At 43.0% G+C, this 19359-nt stretch overlaps 1 non-coding gene across 1 annotated transcript; it reads left to right on the top strand.

Moving 5' to 3' along the window:
- Positions 1-10660: 10660 nt before the first annotated feature.
- On the top strand, positions 10661-10798 carry LOC119932697. The gene has a single exon (XR_005452437.1). It is a non-coding gene; the product is annotated as a small nucleolar RNA SNORA7 (small nucleolar RNA).
- Positions 10799-19359: the final 8561 nt, after the last annotated feature.

Below are 19359 nucleotides of genomic sequence, written 5' to 3'. Positions count from 1 at the left end.
CATAACGGACAGGGACTGTATCTGATTGTGTACTTCATTGACTCCAGCAATTAGTATAGCACATGGCACATAGTAAGATCTTAAAAAAATGTGGCGATTATTGTTAATATCAATCGCTGGCCATAGCATCTAACAAGTAGTTAGATTCTGCATTTGATTTTCTCCCTCCCACCCAACAACACAGTACCTGGGCCCGGGAGCAAGAAGGACCTGGGTTCTAACTCCAACTCCACCACTTGTCTGCTGTGTGACCTTGGGCAAATCATTTCTCTGTGCCTCAGTTACCTCATCTATAAAACGGAGATTAAGATTGCGAGTCCATTCTGGGACAGGGACTGTGTCCAACCTGATTATCTTGTAGTTACCCCAGTGTTTAGAAGGGTGCCTGGCACATAGTAAGTGCTCAACAGATACCATGAAAACCAAACAGATAAAAAACACAAGCAATGAAATATGAGGAGGAGGTAGAGATTGAAGGGGTTTGGGTCAGGAAATTCACAAACAAAATAATCAGTCCCTGATTCCAGCCTGCTCACATTTGAAACTCATGTTAAATGTGTCTTTTTATTGTTAATTGGTACTCTCCCAAGCACTTAGTACCATAGTCTGCACACAGTAAGCGCTTAATAAATGACTGAATAAAAACCATACTTGGACTGGTGGTGTTGAGAAAGAGGCACTGAAGGCAGGTGGCTTGGTGCCTTCCCAGCTGAAATTCCACTGACCATTCCAAGTATTTCAGTTTCACTTCTCCTTGGGAACACCCAGGTGCGGTGAAACAAAGCACTTTCTATCCACACCCTGGGTGTGGACCTAGGACTCTAGCTACCAGTTTCACCTCTCATTTCCCAGATGAAAACATCACAACATTCAGTTTCCCAAGACTTTGGCCCTGGAAATGACTGCTTGATGCTCATAGCTCTTTAAAATGTTTTCACTAATGATTTTTGGACACTATGCCCTCTGGCTTTTTAAGCTTAAGGCGCTATTTTCTAAATCCAATAATAATCATTAGATAGTTTATGTGTAAAATCTCTCGATTTTTTAATGGTAGTTGCTAAGTGCTTACTATTTGCCAGGCGCTGTAGATACAAGCTAATCAAGTTGGACACAGTCCATGTCCCACAGGGGGCTCACAGTCTTAATCTCCATTTTATAGATGAGATAACAACAATAATTACAGTACACAATAAGCACTTACTATGTGCCAAGCACTGTTCTAAGCGCCAGAGTAGATACAAGTTAATCAAGTTGAACACAGTCCATGTCCCACAGGGGGCTCACAATCTTAATCCCCGTTTGACAGATGGGGTAACAGGCACAGAGAAGTGAAGTGACTTGTCCAAGGTCACACAGCAGGCAAGTGGCGGATCTAGAATTAGAATCCAAGGTCTTCTGACTCTCAGGCTTTACCCACTAGGCCACGCTGCTTCTCATTATCATTGGATTTAGTGCTTGGCACGTAGTAAGCACTAAACACAATAATTATTATTAGAAATTTGTTGACAAAAAAACCCAGGAGAAATAAGGGTTCCATTTGAGGAAAATAATAATAACTTTGGTACTTGTTAAGCTCTTACCACGTGCCAAGCAATGTTCTATTTTATTCTTGAATCATTCATAAACAGAAGGCAAGCTCAGGTCTGCTTGCACTACAGAAATAAATCCCCATCATTCCCTCTTCCTCATATTCCCTCCCCATTTGGGTGCAGAGAAGGGGTCGGGATATTAATCCCTCCACTGGAACAATTCCAACAGAAACCAGCCTATTTTCTGGCTCTTGGCTCTGAACAGAAAACACTTCCTAAATATGCACTTCATCCTCGGAGCAGTCTGCTAGGGTTAAGGCCTGGACATGTAAGGAGTAATGTTATTTCCATCCTAGTATCGGGCTGGCTATGTTGGATGTCCACTACACTAAGCCCACCCTGTCAGCCCTCTTCCATGCCAATAATGAACTCTGACCTTCACAAGAGAGTCTCTGGACAAACAAATCACCCCCGACCAGTGAAGATTAACTCTGTTGGCCAAGGTCAAAACAGTCTCAACTTCAGTCTCTCCCAAGTTTTCTTAGAACTTATGGAAATCGGGATTTTACCCGATAAGTGGAGATTCACCCCCTAGATGGCAAGCTCATTGTGGGCAGGGCATGTGTCTGTTTATTGTGGTATTGTACTCTCCCATGCGCTTAATACAGCATTCTGGGCATAGTACTTGCTCAGTATATATGATGGAATGAACATCTGTAGAAGTCTGACTGCTGCCTATCAAGGCTAGGGTCCGGGACAGCTAAGCCAAATTCCAGATCCTTAAAGTATTCTCAAAATACGTTACCAGTTACTGGCAGTTGAATAACTTTGGAAGCTCCGATGGCGGATTCAGCACGACAACTTAAAAAAAAAAAAGGGTCTGAAAAGCCACTGAATTTCACAATTGAACCACATACATTTTTTGCAAGGACCTCAGGCAGACACTGAATAAATAATGGTTAAAGCATATACAGAGGATTTTGATTTCTTTTCTATTGTTTGTTGACAAAATGAAGAGAAGATGGCCTGAATGCCTCAGATCTCACCTAGTTCAACTTTAGAGCCTGACGTCCCAGAAGCGCTCATGAACGGCAGGAAAATTGAAGAGAAATCCAGCCTGAAGGGTAGATCCGGCATCCGAAATCCCTTAAATAGGATTCCATTCCCATCACTGAATCTGAACAACTGCCTGGCTCAGGGTCAGAGTCAATCAATCGTATTTACTGAGCACTTACTGTGTGCAAAGCAGTGGATTAAGAAAGCACTTGGGAGAGCAAGGTATAACAGAGTTGGTAAACACATTCCCTGCCCACAGCTAGCTTCCAGTCTACAGGGAGTACTCAGTCTTGACCCATAGAAAAAAAGAGTATTATCCTAGAGTGTCTTGTTGAAAGCTGGGAGCTTTTGACTCCTCTCTTGGTAATATTTTGAACTCTCTTCTTGGTTTGACTTGGAATGGGTTTGATAAAGGCCATGGCCTAAATCTGTGCAGATCCATGACTCAAAAAATTGATTAGTTCTCCACACTCCTGATACTAGAAAATAGTACATTTATTGTGAGTCCAGGGGAAAGAACATGGTCTGGCGATCCAGGGAGACTCAGATCGTTGTTTTGGTATTTGTTAAGCACTTACTATGTGCAACATAGAGAGACAGTCCCTACCCACCAATGGTCTCACAGTCTAGAAGGGGGAGACAGACAACAAAACAAAACAGGTGGACAGATGTCAAGTCATCAGAATGAATAGAAATAAAGCTAGATGCACATCATTAACAAAATAAATAGAATAGTAAATATGTACAAGTGAAATAGAGTAATAAATCTGTACAAACATATTCAGGTGCTGTGGGGAGGGGAAGGAGGTAGGGTTGGGGGGGATGGGGAGGAGGAGAGGAAAAAGGGGGCTCAGTCTGGGAAGGCCCCCAGTATACTTGGGTTCTCTGTCATGCACCTATACATCGTTATTTGCTGTAGATCAATCATATTTGTTGAGTACTTCCTGTGTTCAGAACACTGGATTGTAGCTACAGTGTGTTGTGGACTCCTCAGCTAATTTAAGACCTGAGGAAATGATACATCTGAAAGATCTTATCAATAAATACAATGAATCAACACCCATCAGTATTAATGAGATCACGCAAACCTTCTTGCCAAGCAGCATGGTCTAGTGGATAGAGCACAGTCCTGAGAGTCAGAAGGACCTGAGTTCTAATCCAGTCTCCTCCCCCTTGTCTGCTATGTGACCTTGGGCAAGTCACTTCACTTCCCTGTGCCTCAGTTACGTCATCTGTGAAATGGGGATTAATATTCTGAGTTTCATACGGGACATGGAGTGTGTCCAACTTTATTAGCTTGGATCTACTTCAGGGCTTAGTACAGTGCCTGGTACACAAAAAGCAAAGTACATAAAAAAAGCCTGGAACTCTTCAGAAGAAATATTGTTTATTGGCTTATCTGCCATACTTCAGTCATCAGCCCCCTGCCTCTCTCCCTTTTCATCTTTCCCCATCTCTGAGGTCTATAAATTTATGTTCCGAGGCTCGGGCCCCAGTGGCAGAAACTCTGGCCCGTTCAAGAAATCTGCCAATGTCCCTTTGTGGGCAGACCTAATGCCCAAAGTCATGAAAGGGTAATGAATACGACATGCCAGGCATAGAGAAACCCATTCTTTGTTTCCAGGCTCGCTTCTGAAACTGTGAAATTTCCCAAGGCTGCAAACACTGGAGCAATTAACCAGTGGGAACCCAATAAAACAGGACAGATCATGTGTCATTGTGCAACAGTGAAAGCCTGTCTGCCTCGTGAAGCATGTGCCTAAAGGCCATCTACCTCTTTCGCCTGATATCGTAGACGAAAGCTCATGCCAACAGGATTAAAGACTAACAGGAGACAGGACTGAGACGCTGCTGTTTTTTGTATCCCTGACGGGGGTGTAGCATCAATCAGGAAGGGGTCTTGAGGGTGCCCCTCGCCACCCAAGGGGCCATTTGCTATCCCCCACTGAAGGAACTTGGAGAATTTGGCTCAAGTACCACTGACACCTTCACAACCTCGCTGCCTGCCATAAGCTTGTTGAGGGCAGGCATTGTGTCAGGAGGCCTTCCCTGACTGAGCGCCCTTATTTCTCTCCTCCTCCCCATCCCCCCCATCCTACCCCCTTCTCCTCCCCACAGTACTTGTATATATGTTTGTACAGATTTATTACTATTTTACTTGTACATGTTTACTCTTCTATTTATTTTGTTAATAATGTGCATCTAGCTTTATTTTTATTTATTCTGATGACCTGACACCTGTCCACATGCTTTGTTATGTTGCCTGTCTCCCCCTTCTAGACTGTGAGGCCATTGTTGGGTAGGGACTGTCTCTATATGTTGCCAATTTGTACTTTCCTAGTGCTTAGTACAGTGCTCTGCACACAGTAAGCACTCAAATACAATTGAATGAATAACTGCTGTGTCTCTTGGAAGAATCCTCCTCTTCCTCCATTATCTTTTTTCTATTCCTGGTTCTGTCCCTAACTCCCTTGAGAGACTTAACTTTGCCTCATTTCACTCCCTGTAAAATGGAGGAAATGATACATCTCTCCTGAAAGATCTTATCAATAAAGTGAATCAACTTTGGTCAGTACAAATCATAAGTGAAACCACTTGGAACTTTTGGGGCAAAATGTTGTTAATTGTTGTGGTGGATAATGGTGGGACATGGAGGGAGGAGAGGAATGGATAGAGCTTTAGCCTGTAAACTCTAAGTAGGCAGGGAATGTGTCTACCAGCTCTGTTATACTGGACTCTCCTAAACACTTAGTACAGTGCTCTATACTTGGTAATCTGACAATGAATACGACTGATTGAGAATGAAGATTAAAAAAGCCTGTCACCTTAAAAAATGATGAAATTTAAACCGAACAATGAGAAGAGTCCATACTGCTTTATACCACCCTACCCCTCTGGATTGTAAACTCATTGTGGGCTGGAAATATGTCTACCGACTCTGTTACATTGTATTCTCCCAAGCACTTAGTACAGTGCTCTATACACAGTAACTACTCAAATTAAGGACTTATTAAATATAATTGATTGATGGATTCATTTCTGCAGATAGACATAAGGAAAGAGGTTTGAAAAGAGGTAGGAGGCAAAGAAACATAAGCAAGCCACCAGTTGGCTAAACCACTGTGCTTATGGCCAGCAGTCATTAATAATAATAATGGTATTTGTTAAGTGCTTACTATGTACCACGTAGTCCACTAAACACTGGGGTAGATGCAAGGTAATTGGGTTGGACATAACCCCTGTTCCATGTAGGGCTCACAGTCTAAGTCCCCATTTTACAGATGAGGTTACTGAGGTCCAGAGAAGTAAGTGACTTACCCAAGGTCACACAACAGACAAGTGGCAATACTGGTATTAGAACCCAGATCCTTCTGACAGTCTCAGGCTCTATCCAAATGGCAGCTGAAAATAAACCTTATTTACATAGGAGTCTGGAGAATTAAAAAAAAAAAGATTCTACTGCTGAGAATCAAGCACCAGCCTGGAGAGTGTGATTATGCCACCCAATCAATGGTATTTATTGAGCACTTACTGGTTGCAGAGAGCTGTTAATAATAATAATAATAATAATGGCATTTATTAAGCACTTACTATGTGCAAAGCACTGTTCTGAGTGCTGTGGAGGTTACAAAGTGATCAGGGTGTCCCACGGGGGGCTCACAGTCTTCACCCCCATTTTACAGATGAGGGAACTGAGGCCCAGAGAAGTTAACTGACTTGCCCAAAGTCACACAGCTGACAATTGGCGGAGCCGGAATTTGAACCCATGACCTCTGACTCCAACTGTTCTAAGTGCTTGGGAGAGTATAATACAACAGAATTCGTAGATACATCCAATGAGCTTACACTAAGTAATTCCAGGAGAGGTTCACTTGATCATTACCTTTTGAGGAACAGATCCCTAGGTGATATATTTCAATGAATCAGTTATTTTTGTTGGGCAAAAATCTTTCCATCTTCTGATCACTGACAGGGCAGCAGTGAGGCCCAAGAAAACTGGTCTGCCCACCCACAAATGGTGCTATGAAATTAAATATTGTTCCAGTTTAAAATTTTGATGCACCGTCTATTATGAAAAATACAGTCAATAAAAAAGCTTGAGTCAGTAATTTTTCTCCATCCTGTTTGTAAACAAAATCACTCTCAGCAGTTAGTAATCCCAAGAGGATCTCATCTTCAGTAGAGTCATCTTCCAACATGAGGGGCAGATTGATTGGTAGATACAAAAATCCCACAGAAAATGTTCCCTTGTCCAGTTAAAATTATTCTGTAGACTATTTCCTGCCAGCCCCAAATGCTAGAAATCATCTTGTTTCCTGAATCTTATCAACACAGACTAGCGTGTGAAATGGTGTTTTATTATATAGGAAACAGAGAAAGGGTTGTCTGTCCCTTGCAGGAAGAAACTACATGCCTCCGTGCTTCACAAGAGTGTCTCAATTCATTTCCTCCTGCGATCCGCCTAAGCAGGGTTTTAACAATGTCTTTCTTCTCTGCAAACCAGTGCGGTAAAGCCTGCAGGCAACTGGCTGGAGCTTTTATTTTTCACAGCAGCTTAAAGTCAAGTAAACAAACAGACAAGAGGCAACTTTCAAAGCGACCGGGACCCGTCTGCCCTCTGCCTAAAGATAGGAGCTCTGAAACAGAGACCTTTGAGCCCCAGAGGAGAGGGAATTCATACGATTAATTTGGGGCCTAACTCACCTAGTCCAGGAAAATAGAAAACCAGAACTCTGCTTTGTGTGGCTGTGAATGAGAACAGTCTTCCGCCTGCATATTAACCCCAGTGGCCTGTACCGCCACACTCCGCACCCCAGAACACTGGAAAAGGCCCTTCTGAAGAGACAAGAATGATCCCTATTGAAAGGAACTTTATGTCAATGACCAGCTTAAGGTTTAATAGGCTTCAAGGGCACTTTGGCACTTCCATTAATCTTTTCAACTTGCCCAAGTAGGGAAAGTAGACTTTCTATTCAGTATGCTTTGATAATGGAGAATGGGTTACCACTCCTCCAGAGCTGACCCTGAGCCCACCACGCTAAAAATCAGCTGGATGGCCTCTCTTTCTTCCTTTCCTTCCATTGAGAGGCTTACTGAAAGAGCCAAGTATCTATGGACCCTGTTCACGGAGATATCCCTTGCAGCATTTGTTCCTTTCACAAAATGAGTCCGTTGCTTTTAGACGGTGATTTATCTGCATCTCTGTAAATTGTGTTATTTTTTACCTGTATCTTGCTGTCTTTCCTTGCCAGTACTGAAAAAAGCTCCATTTCCCTTGGGAAGTAGTTGTAGTTGTGGCATTCATTAAGTACTTACTAGGTAGTAGACACTGTTCTAAGCACTAACATGGATACAAGCAAATGGAGATGGACACAATCCCTGTTCCACATGGGGCTCATAATCTTAACACCATTCTGCAGATGAGGTAATAGGGGCCCAGAGAAGAGAAATGACTTGCCCAAGGTCACACAGCAGATACATGGCAGAGCTGGGACCCGAACTTAGGTCCTTCTAACTCCCAGGCCTGTGCTTTACCCACTAGGCCACACTACTTCTTAGTTAGTCTAGTCAGAGATCCCCAAATAAATCTGTACATTTGAGTTCTACAGTTTCTTTTCCAAGCCAAGTGCAGGCACATAAAGCAAAACCAAAAACAAACAAAAAAAAAAAAGGAAGAGAGAAAGATAGTTAGTTCTCTTGTTAAGACAGTGAAGTCTGAAGTATTTTCATTCTCTAAAGTGATCCAAACATTTTTTCTTGAGTCTCTGGTTTTGTCCAAAAAGATCTGACCTCAGAGCTCTTTAAACTAAACTCATTTTGTGTAACATTTAAAATCAACATAAAGCTATATTACATTTTATACCCTTTCCATTCCTAAAAAGTTGAACATGAATTACCTTCCTCTGATCCATGGTGAAGAGAAACAGAACAGTTACCTCAGTTCTATGGCACACCCCAAGCCTCTGAGCCCAGATTCAGAATGCAGGAAAGAAACTGGCTCTTCAAGGGGCAGAGAAGAGGGACTTTGAAGCCTCTCAGCTGATGTCACTGCTATTAATTCTGAATTCTCCAGCTGAATAAGATGGCCAGAAGAGTTTGCCAAGGCTACTGCTGTATTTGGGTTCTAATCCCTGCTCCACCACTTGTCTACTATTTGACGTTGGGCAAGTCACTTCACTTCTCTGTGCCTCAGTTACCTCATCTGTAAAAAGGGGATTGAGACTGTGAACCCCACATTGGACAGGGACTGTGTCCAACCCGATTTGCTCGTATCCACCCCATTGTTTAGAACAGTGCCTGGCACGTAGTAAGCACTTAACAAACACCATAATAATTATTATATTAAGCACTTAGATACAATTCAAAGGAAAACACAACCTCCTCATTTGGGGAGGGTAGGAGGACTAGGGCACAGAGAAAGAAGTTCTGCTTGATCAGAGAAAGTGGGGTTGTGAAGAGATCAATCAATCAATGGTATTTATTGAGCACTCACTTTGTGTAGAGCACTGTTCAAAGTGCTTGGGAGAGTACAAAGCAACAGAATGAGCAAGCAGGTTCTCTGCCCATAGCAAGCTTAGTGTCTAGAGGATGAGCCACTTAATTGCTATTATGATATTTTTATTTCAATATTTAAGCACTTACTATGTGTCATGCCATAAGGTTAATCATATTTATCGAGCACTTACTGTGTGCAGATTATTGTACTAAACACTTGAGAGAGTACAACACAATAATGGAACAGAAATATTCTCTGAATTCTTAGGAGTTTACAGTCTAGAGAATGAGAATACAGTTGAAGATGGTGTTTTCCAAACTATAATACAGTATTATCTGAGAAGCCCAGGTTTGGTAGTGGGTTGTCGATTGCTTAATTTGTTTACAGAGTAACTCATCTATTTATCATCAGCTCCTACGGTTCAACCCACACTTACAGTCTTAACTCTGGCCTTATGAATATGACAGTGTAATTATATCAAACACAACCAATCGAGAGATCCTTAACAAAGTTACTTAACGAATAGAGAATACCTGAATTGTCTGGGCAGGTTTCATTAACGCCTTTTTTCTTAATTATATTGGCTATACTCAACTGTCAACTATGGTGCATGTGGATGCCTTCTGCCTTATTATTCATATGCTCATAAAGTATTAAAGGAGGGGGAGATTTGATAGAAAGTGGGTTACGTCCTTTTTCCCCTTTTCACGTACATACCTCCTAACACACACACATCCCCACATCCCCACCCCTTCTAACACACACATACTCACACACACACACATCCCCACTCCCACCCCTGGTGTTACTGGTTATGAGGAATTCTTGAAAGTACCCCTTTTTTTCCTTGATAATAGTAATGGTGTGTTAGGTCTTTACTATGTGACAAGCATGTACCCGATACCAGTATTATTATCAATATTGTACTCCCTTAAGTTCTATACTAAGCACTCCATAAATATGATTGAATATTCCCCAAGAGGCAATGCAGTGTGGCCTAGGTAAAGAACACGCACTTGAGACTCAGGGGACTTAGACATTAATCCTGACTCTGGCACTTGTCTGGTATGTGACTTAGGACAAGTCACTTAATTTTGTTGTTCTTCAGTTTCCTCAACTATAAAAGAGGGATTCAATACCTATTCTCATTCCTCTTTCGATTGGGAGCCTCAGGTGGGACAGGGACTGTGCCCCCATTTTTTTTATGGCATTTGTTAAGTGCTTACTAGACCGTAAGCTTGTTTTGGGCAGGCCATGTGTCTGTTTATTGTTATATTTTAACCTTCCAAGCGCTTATGATTGAATATGATTGACTGAATGAATGAATGTGCCAGGCAATATTCTAAGGTCTGGGGTAGATACAAGGTTGGACTACGTCCACATGGGGCTCAGAGTCAACCCCAGTTTAAAGATGAGGTAACAAGGCATAGAGAAATGAAGTGACTTGCTCAAAGTCTCACAGCAGACAAATGGCAGAGCTGGGATTAGAACCCAGGTCTTTTTGACTCCCAGGACCGTGCTCTATTCACTAGGCCATGCTGCTTCTCTAACTGATTATCTTATATCTACCCTTATGCTTTTCTTCTCAGGATTGTGCCTGGAGAGTTTCCAGTACTCTACCAGTTTGGGCTATGGGAGGGAAAGCCATGTAGAGGCCTATGCATTGCATTCCTAGCTTGGGCAGTGGCTAGCGAGTGGAAGGCAATCTGCTACAAGTCAAAACTCACCTGTGCTGGACGGCAGCAAAATGGGAGACAGTCGAGGGAGGAGACTGGAGTTTACTGCTAGGAGGAAGACAATGGTAAACCACTTCTGGATTTTAACCAGGAAAACTCTATGGATAGACTACCAGAACGATTTCAGGTGGAGGTGGGGCCTTCTGGGAGAGAGGTGTCCTCAGAGTCTCTATGGGATGGAGACAACTCGAAAGCATAAGACAAGACAAGATCACAGTGCTTAGTACAATGCTTAGAACACAATAAGCCCTTACTATAAGGCTGTTGGGGACAGGTGTTCCAGCTACCATAAAATGGGAAGAGTTGGGTTTGAGGAAATCATGAAATTATGTCTGATCACTCAATGTGTGATCTCCTGGAGGATAATTTCAATAGGAAATGTCTAAATCATGCAAAAGGAATATTTAAGATCTCAGTAGGACCCACGGAATTTCCCCTTCTAGACTGTAAGATCACTATGAGCAGGAAACATGTCTGCTGACTCTATTATACTCTCCCAAAAGCTCAGTACAGTGCTCGGTACATAGTAAATACTCAATAAGTACCACTGATTAAGATGTACAGCCAGAGTCTCATAATATAACAATAATAATAACGGTACTTGTTAAGCACTTACTATGTGCCGAGCACTGTACTAAACTCTAGAGCAGATACGAGTTAATCAGGTTGGACATAGTCCCTGTCCCACACGGGGATCACACTCTTATTTCCATTTTGCAGATGAGGAAATGGAGGCACAGAGAAGTGAAGTGATTTCCCAAGGTCACACAGCAGAAGACAATAGGTGTCATTTTGTTTTTTTCCAGGATACTCAAGATTGAAACTGGGACTCGAGAAGTAATTCCAGAATCATAGGTTATGAGCAGACTTCCTCCAAATTCCAGATCCATGAATTGGTCTTACATTATTTTTCTTCATTTAAAATCCAGGACAAGTGTTTGATCAGCACTAAACCTGCTTCCCTCATCTGTAAAATGGGGATGAAGATTGTGAGCCCCAGGTGGGACAATCTGATTACCTTGTATCTACCCCAGTGCTTAGAACAGTGCTATGCATCTAATAAGCACTTAACAGATACCAACATCATCATTATTATTATTATTATTATTATTATTATTATTATTATTATTATTATTTTCTCTGGATCTGATTCATGCCCTGGGAGAAGGCCAGATGTTTAGAGAGAGAGATTCACTTTCTTTCAGGCCACGCAACTCGATTTCCTATGAAATTACCTGAACTGGTCTCTCAGCAGTGTCAGAAGTGCAGCAGAATTTTTAAATGCTGAGAAGCAGCATGATGTAGGAGATCCTCCCACGGGCTTGGGAGGAAGAAGGTCATGAGTTCTAATCTTGGCTGGGCCATTAGTCTGCAGGGAAACCTTGGCTAAGTCCCTTCGCTTCTCTGTTCCTATAAAATGGGAACTGAGACTGTGAGCCTCACATGGGATAAGGACTGTGCCCTACTTGATTAGCTTGTAACCAACCCAGCGCTTAGTACAGTGTCTGGCAGATAGAAAGCACTTAACAAAAACTATTATTAGTATTATGAGTATCATTATTATTATTATTATTATTATTATTATTATCATTCCAGTGGGGGAAGGGAAATGATGCTCTTAGGTTAATCTCACCACACTCACTGGCTCCAAACATCTCCTCACCTGCTCAGTGTTCTGCTTGGAGCCAGAAGGGGTCAAAGGGACCAGCTATGTGACCTTGGGCATGTCACTTCATTTCTCTGGGCCTCAGTTCCTTCTTCTGTAAAATGGGGATTGAGAATGTGAGCCCCATGTGGGACAGGGACTGTGACCAACTCAATTTTCACCCCAGTTTAGTACAGTGCCATGGCACATAATAAGCACTTTACAAATACTATTTCATTATTATTATTATTATCATCATCATCATCATCATCATCATCATCATCATTGGGAGGTTTCACCTACAAGGAACAAGTGAATAGAGATTCCGGGACTGTGTGGCAGAGCCATTCTGCCTGTGCGGTCTTGGATTCACGATGTCCGACCCCCAGAGTCTGAACCCAAACACACTGTTATGTGACGCTTTGCTTGTGTATTGTTCCACAGGCAAAAAGCTTCTTGCCTCCAGGGGAATTTCAGTTTCATTGTTACTGCAACTCGATGGATGGATCACCAGCCAGTCTCCAGCAAGCCAAACCGAAATCCAAATAATTAGAGAGATTTTTAAGAGGACATAGAGGGGAGGAACCTTATCTTGTCTTATGCCGTCTAGTCGTCTCCAACCCACAGCGACTCCATAGACACATCTCTCCGACCCCATCTCCATCTGCGATCGTTCTGGGAATATATCCATAGAGTTTTCTTGGTAAAAATACAGAAGTGGTTTACCATTGCCTCCTTCCGCACTGTAAACTTGTCTGCTGTGTGACATTGGACAAGTCACTTCACATCTCTGCCCCAGTTATCTCATCTGGAAAATGGGGATTGGGACTGTGAGCCCCATGTGGGACAGGGACTGTGTCCAACCCGATTTGCTTGCATCCTCCCCAATGCTTAGTACAGTGCCTGGCCCATAGTAAGTGTTTAAGAAATACCACAATTATTATTATTACTATTACTGTTATTATAACTTGGCTGATATTGTGTCCCGATCCTCTGAGGTAAAGTTGAAAATACCAAGTTACTTCTACAGTAATAATAGGCTTTTGTTATGCACTTACTATGTATTAAGCAAGACAAGCAGTGCTGCCTAGTGGATAAAGCAGAGGCTTGGGAGCCAGAGGCCCTGGGTTCTAATTCTGGCTCTGCCACTTGCCTGCCTTTGTATCTTTTCCCTTTCCCCCCTTTCCCTCCCCCACAAACCTTTGAAGGGGTCTTCAATGGGGCTTGGTTCTGCCCCTGCTCTTCTGGGGGCACTCTGGTTCTTCTAAATGTTTGAGATGTTGGAAACTCTCCACAGACTTCTGCTCAGAATCCCCAGTATCTAATAACAATAAAATGATAATTATGATAGTTGTTAAGTACTTACTGTGTGCCAAACTCTGTTCTAAGTGCTGGAGTAGATGCAGTTTAGTCAGGTTGGCACAGTCTCTGTCCCACATGAGATTGCCGCTTTTAATCCCCATTTTACAGCTGAGATAACCGAGGCCCAGAGAAGTGAAGTGACTTGCCCAAGGTCACACAGCAGACAAGTGCCGGAGCTGGGATTAGAACCCATGACCTTCTGACACCCAGGGCCATGCGCTATCCACTGTGCCATGCTGCTTCTGAAATAACTTCTGTATTCTCCAGGCTGGAAGCTCCTTGTGGGCAAGGAATGTGCCTACCAACTCTGCTATACCAATCAATCAATCAATCAATCGTATTTATTGAACGCTTAAATACGGTTGATTGATTGATTGATTGATTGGTATAGCAGAATTGGTAGGCATACCATGCTTTCCCAAGCAGTTAGTTCAGTGCTCTGCACAGAGCAAACACTCAATAAATACAGATTGATTGATTGGTAGATTACACGCTTCTCGTGAGAGTGAGATGCCATGTTTCAGAGCCTTATCCCTCAAGACCGCAAGCTCCCTGTGGCCAGGAAATGTTTCTACCAACTCTGTTGTATGATACAGTGCTCTGCCTATGGTAAGCGCTCAATAAATACCATTAATTGACCTGAAACTGACATAATAATCGTAATAATAATAACGATGATGGCATTTGTTAAGCACTTACTGTGTACAAAGCACTGTTCTAAGCGCTGGATATGAAGACATAAAATGTCTTCATAAAAAGACACATAATGTCTTTTCATGAAGACATAAAAAGTCTTCATCGTTTTCATGGTGTTTCTCCCATACAAAGGACAAGCTGTAGTTCTATTTCTGATTGCAGAGCTCAGAAAAAAGACATTCCCTAAGGACAGATTTAAAGTTTTAGAAAAATTGTCCCATAGAACTGAAAGGGCCATTTGACTGTAGCGTTGGAAAGCCACGGGGAGAGAAAATCAAGCAAAATTAAAAAATCATTTAAATTTCTCTGTTGACATCATATAGCATCGTCCTTTCCCTCCCGCCTGACAAACCCTCAAATGAGGACTGTGGCTTTGCCCCAGGGAGGAGAAAACAAGTTGAAATGAACCTACCAGTTCCTCCAGAGCACTGAGATTGGGCAAGATTTCCTTCTTGCTTAGCTTGATTTTAATGCATCGTTGCCAAACCCTCTGGCCTCGGTTCAAAAGAAAATTAGAAGAGGGCAACAATGAAAATTCCAGACTCACGACTCATCTCCAGAGAATAATAAGGTACAAATAAATGACACTCCCTCCCCACTAGCAGAAAGCCAGCCCCTCTGAGAAGGGGCTTGCACCAGGCCCTGGGCAACGGTGATGGCACCCGATCAAATCCAGAAAGCAAAACAAGATTAAGGACTCTCCATGGAAACACCCCGTTCTGCCCCAGTGACTTTCAAGTCTCAGAAGAATTGGCAGGAATACTGTGGCTTGATTCAGCCATGATGAAAGCCCACTGGGAAGAAGAAATCATAAAGACTGAAGTCTTGGGCTTTAATAGAGTAGGATCCGTACTTCCAGTGCAAGATCCAGTGTGGTTTTCCAATGCTTGGTACTGCCTTCTCCCCTGTGTCTCTCCGGCACGGAGGCCATTGTCAGGGGAGAGCGGAGTGGCACCTTGCCCCCTCCTATCTCACCTCTCTACTCTCCTGCTACAACCCAGCCTACACACCTTGCTCCACCAATGTACCTCGATCTTGTCGCCGACCCCTCGCCCATGTCCAGCCTCTGGCATGGAACACCCTCTCTCCTCCTATGAGACAGACAATTACTCTCCCCTCGTTAATGCTTGGCACATAGTAAGCACTTAACAAATACCATAATTATTATTCAAAGCCTTATTGAAGGCACATCTCCTCTGAGAGGCCTTCTCTGACTAAGCCCTCCTTTCCTCTTCTCCCACTCCCTTCTGCGTCACTCTGACTTGCTCTTTATTCACCCCACCCCTCAACCCCACAGAACCTTTGTCTACATTTGTAATTTATTTATTGAAATTAATGTCTGTCTCCCCCTCTAGATTGAAAGTACATTGTGGGCAGGGAATATATCTGTTATACTACTATAGTGTACTCTCCCACGCACTTAGTATGGTACTCTCCACACAGTAAGTACTAAATAAATACAATAGACAGACTTAAAAAGGGCAGTGCTACAATCCATTCATTCATTCAGTTGTACTTATTGAGTGCTTACAGTGTGCAAAGCACTGTACTAAGCGTTTGGGAAAGTAGCAAGGTGGGAATGTGACCATTGTGAATCTCTTCTGAAACTCAACTTCTGATTTTAAAGGATGGTGGGGGCCCATTCGGTTTATACCAAAAATCCAACAAAGGGGAACTCCACAGACTTAGGGATTTCGGAGTGTTCTTCTAAGTCCTTATTTCATCCAGGTGAGGTGAAATAATAATTGTGGTAGTATCAAAGGGTTTACTATGTGTCAAGCATCATATTAAGCACTAGGGTAGTTACAGTCCAAACAGATCAGGCATTGTTCCTGTCCTGCATGGGGCTCTCAGTCCTAACAGGAGGGATTTATTAATTATGGTATTTGTTAAGCACTTACTATGTGTCAAGCACTGTTCTAAGCACTGGGGTAGATACAAGCTAGTCAGGACAGATGGAGTCCCTGTTGCATATTGAACTTGCAGTCTAAGTAGGAGAGAGAACAGGTATCGAATCCCCTTTTACAGTGAGGAAACTGAGGCACAGAGAAGTTAAGTGACTTTCCCAAGGTCATACAGCAAGTAAGTGGTGGAGGTGGGATTAGAAAATAGGTCCTCTGACTCCAAGGCCTGAGTTCTTTCTACTCAGCTGGGCTGCTTTCCATTGTCCCCATTTTTTAACCACTGAGGAGTCTGAGGCCCAGAGAAGTTACAGAGCATGAAGGGCACACGGTAAGCAAATGAAAGAGCTGGGAAGAAATGAAGATGGGCTCAGTCTCAACCTGATGACGCCAAGCTATCCCTTTCCCCTAATGAACAGGTGGGTTCCAAATCACAGGACCTTGAAATATTGTACCTCTATTGTGACAAACCACCTTGTGCAATCACTAATCTTTATTTTAACATCACAAAATGGGGACATGAAAGTAGCTTACTTTAAGACCAGCCCCTATAATACATATGAATATAGCATTTCATTTCAGCTCCTCATCACATTCCATCCTCCAAATTATTTGGGCAATTCTCAACCCATGATCCATATCAATGGCCATCTGAGCTAAATGGCTCTTTTCATGGCCTTGCTAAGATGACAATGTGCTTATTGACAACCTAGAGTGGCCAAACAAATTTAAGCCGTCAAAGCTTCCTGGGTGGTGATGTCATGCAGATGCCTAAAGATTTCATTTGCCAGAGAGTGAAGAGACATCAGTGTTGCCAAATCCAAATGGGAGAAGGGATCCATGAAAAATAGAGCAAAGAGTGGAGGATGGGGCTCAGAGAAGTCAGAGGAAACAGAGCCTGGACCCTAGGAGCAGGAAAAGGAGAAGGAGGAAGAGAAAGAGGAGGAAAAGGAGAGGAGGAGGAGGAAGATGAGGAGGAGGAGGAGGAGCGAGGAGGAGGAGGACAGGAGGAGGAGGGGCAGGGGAGGAGGACGGAGAGGAGGAAGAGAAAGAGAAGTGAGGGGGAAAGAAGGAGGCAGCAGCCTGGATTAAGAGCTTTCCAACAAGCCAAGGAAAGCACCATAATTCCAGAACTGCATCTTTTCTCAGTGGCTTTGTAGGCGAGATAGGACACAGAAGTGGTAAACTGATTGGTCTGTTTCTTAACTTCCTGTTTTATTCAGATAACTTTGAGACAGTGAGAGTTCAAGGTATTGTACTCTTCCAAATGCTTAGTAAAGTGCTCTGCACACAGTAAGCGCTCAATAAATACGATTGAATGAATGAACCAAGGAAGGAAGGAACTTACAACCTGAATAAAACATTCAATAATTGCAGCCTCGTACATCCTCGGTATGATCATTACTGTGAGGTAGTGAAAGAAAGGAGTGGAAAAGTTAGAGGGAGAGAGCTGTAAAGAAGAGAAGTTACAGGGAAGCAGTGTGGTTTAGTGGAAAGAGCATGCACTTGGGAGTCAGAGGACGTGTGTTCTAATCCCGGCTCCGCCACTTGTCTGCTCTGTGAGCTTGGGCAAGCCACTTAACTTCTCTGGGCCTCAGTTACCTCATCTGTAAAATGGGGATTAAGACTGTGAGCCCCACATATCTACCTGTGTTACAACAGTGCTTGGCACATAGTAAGTGCTTAGCAAACACCAAAATAATAGTCATTATTATTACAGCCAGTGATCAGGAGATTCTGCTTGACATGGAGATGAGTGGGTAACAACTTAAGGTTTTTTTATGGTATTTCTTAAGTGTTTACTATGTGCCAGGCACTGTACTAAACACCGGGGTAGACATAAGAAAATCTGGTTGGACACAGCCCATGTCCCATACGAGGCTCATGGTCCTAATCCCCATTTTACAGATGAGGTACCTGAGGCACAAAAAAGTTAAGTGATTTGCATAAGATCACACACAGCAGACAAGCTGAGGAGCTGGGATTTGGGCAGAAAAACCTAGGAAAGTAATCTGAGCAGCCGAGGGAAGTATGGACTGGAGAGGGAAGAGAATCATGGCAGGGAAACCAGTAAGGAGGCCGATCAATGTAATCTGGCCAGACTCTGATGAGTCACAGGACCAAGATGGTGGTTCTTTGGATGGAGAGAAGGGGCAGATCTGAGAAATAATACTAATAATAATGGCATTTATTAAGCGCTTACTATGTGCAAAGCACTGTTCTAAGCGCTGGGGAGGTTACAAGGTGATCAGGTTGTCCCATGGGGGGCTCACAGTCTTTATCCCCATTTTACAGATGAGGGAACTGAGGCATAGAGAAGTTAAGTGACTTGCCCAAAGTCACACAGCTGACAATTGGCAGAGCCGTGATCTGAACCCATGACCTCTGACTCCAAAGCCCGTGCTCTTTCCACTGAGCCATGCATGGAAGAACAACCGATAAGTGTTAGCAACAGACTAAATACAAGAGCTGAGGAGTGAGGAATCAAGGATAAAGTCAAAACTGTGGGCTTCAAGGATAGGGAGGAGAGTTGTGTTGTTAACTGTCAGGAGAAGTGGATTTGGGAGGGAAGATTCATTTATCGTATTTATTGAGTGCTTATTGTGGGCAGAGCACCGTACTAAGCACTTGGGAGAATACAATACAACACTGAGCTAACACATTCCCTGTCCACAGGTGTTCAGCTATAGATGTATTGAACTTGAAGTGCTGGTGGAACATCTATGTATAGATGTCCCGGAGACAGGAGAAAATGTGACGTTTCAGAGAAGAGGACATATCAGGGCTAAAAAGACAGATTTTTTCTTTGTTTGTTTTGCTTTATAATGGAATTTTTTATGTGTTTATTATGTGCCAGGCATTGTACAACGTGCTGGAGTAGATACAAGCTAATCAGGTTGGAAACAGTCCCTGTCCCATATAGGGCTCACATTCCAGC

Source organism: Tachyglossus aculeatus, chromosome 9, assembly GCF_015852505.1.
Source record: "Tachyglossus aculeatus isolate mTacAcu1 chromosome 9, mTacAcu1.pri, whole genome shotgun sequence".
Classification (NCBI taxonomy): Eukaryota; Metazoa; Chordata; class Mammalia; order Monotremata; family Tachyglossidae; genus Tachyglossus; species Tachyglossus aculeatus.
This window is presented reverse-complemented; position numbering and strand designations above follow the sequence as displayed.